The 2,000-nt window shown below is 53.5% G+C and overlaps 1 non-coding gene across 1 annotated transcript; it reads left to right on the forward strand.

Annotated features, from left to right (window-relative positions):
* Positions 1–1,673: 1,673 nt before the first annotated feature.
* TRNAS-CGA lies at positions 1,674–1,755 on the forward strand. The gene has a single exon. It is a non-coding gene; the product is annotated as a tRNA-Ser (tRNA).
* Positions 1,756–2,000: the final 245 nt, after the last annotated feature.

Here is a 2,000-nt window from a genome sequence, read left to right on the forward strand (position 1 = left end):
TCTCATCAAAATCCCCAAGAAAGGAGACCTCAGCAACTGTGCCAACTATAGAGGAATCACACTCCTGTCGGTGCCAGGGAAGGTGTTCAACCGAGTCCTCTTAGAGAGAATGAAGGATGCCGTCGATCCACAGCTACGAGATGAACAGGCACGTTTCCGGCAGAACAGATCATGCACGGACCAGATAGCAACGCTCCGCATCATAGTCGAGCAGTCTATGGAGTGGAACTCCTCATTGTACATCAACTTTGTTGACTATGAGAAAGCGTTCGATAGCGTGGATCGAGAGACCCTCTGGAAGCTCCTTCGGCACTATGGCATCCCAGCAAAGGTGGTCAACCTGATCAAGAACTCATACGATGGCATACACTGTAGAGTGATCCATGGAGGGCAGCTCACAAACAGCTTCCAGGTGCGAACCGGAGTCAGACAAGGATGCTTGTTGTCACCACTTCTCTTTCTTCTCGTCATCGATTGGATTATGAAGACATCCACTTACGAGCGTAGGAACGGAATCCAGTGGACGTTGTGGACCCAGCTTGATGACCTGGACTTTGCCGACGACCTTGCACTCCTTTCACACAGTAAACAGCAGATGCAAGAGAAGACCAACGTAGTGGCAGCCACGTCATCACAGGTTGGCCTCAACATCCACAAGGACAAGACCAAGATCCTTAGGATCAATTCCATCAGCAACGACCCAATCACACTGAATGGACGCCCCCTGGAAGAAGTACAGTCCTTCACCTACCTAGGTAGCATCATCGACCAGCAGGGTGGCACAGACGCAGACATCAAAGTAAGGATTGGTAAGGCAAGAGCAGCCTTCTTACAGCTCAAGAACATCTGGAGCTCCAGAGAGCTGTCTTTGGCAATAAAGATTCAACTGTTCAACTCCAACGTGAAATCAGTCCTATTGTATGGAGCTGAAACCTGGAGGACAACCAAAACAACCACCAGGAAGATCCAGACCTTCATTAATAGCTGCCTCAGAAGGATTCTCCAGATCCGCTGGCCAGACACCATCAGTAACATCCACCTCTTGGAGAGGACCCGTCAACTCCCAGCAGAGGAAGAAATTAGAAGGAGAAGGTGGGGCTGGATAGGACATACACTACGCAAGCAGCCAACCAACATCACCAGACAGGCACTGCGGTGGAACCCCCAAGGCAAGCGGAAAAGAGGCCGCCCAAGAAATACCTGGCGACGCGACCTTCAGGTTGATAGCAAAAAAATGGGCTATACCTGGAACCAGCTAGAGCGAATGGCCCAGGATAGAAGACTCTGGAGATCTGTGGTTGGCGGCCCATACCCCGGTTGGGGTGACGGGCATGAATGAATGAATGAATGACAAACAGTTTAATCCAGCGAGAAAGTCAGTCCATTGGCGGATAGAGCCGGGAGCTGGTGGGGGGCAGAGCTGGATTCTACCTCACTGTCTGACCTTGGTCAGGTCAGGTCACCTCTCCCTGTCTCGATCGTTACAGTGTGGAGAGGAACAATGACAGACCCCACAGGAGGGTGCTGGTTTGGTGCTTAACCACACGGCGAAGGAACGAGAGCCCCAAATTCCCCCTGGTGCTTTGGGAGCCAGGTTTGCTGTTTGAATTCTGCAGTTCAGATGACGTCAGGACTGGGCGTTTCTCTGGCCTTAGGGGCCTGCTTTGCTCACAGCTGTGATGGCCGAGTAGCTAAGGTGTTGGACTCGAAATCCACGAGGGTTTCCCTGCGCAGGTTCAAATCCTGCTCACGGCAAGGCCAATGTTTTAGCCACAGCCCATCTAAGAGGCCGGGGCGGCTGAGTCTCCCCCAAACGGCCGCCCATACAGGGGGGGACACTGGGGATGTGGGGCAGGTCACCCCTCCGTGGGCCCATTGTCATCTTTCGAGTGCTGGAAGCGAAGCTCCAGAGAAGTGGGGGCCCAACCTGCACCCGGCTCCGCTCTGCCTCTTAACCGGATGCCCTGCTCTGCCTCCTCCCATCCCCCCTCCGCCTCTTC

This window comes from Mauremys reevesii, linkage group 17 (genome assembly GCF_016161935.1).
Source record: "Mauremys reevesii isolate NIE-2019 linkage group 17, ASM1616193v1, whole genome shotgun sequence".
NCBI classification, from domain to species: Eukaryota; Metazoa; Chordata; order Testudines; family Geoemydidae; genus Mauremys; species Mauremys reevesii.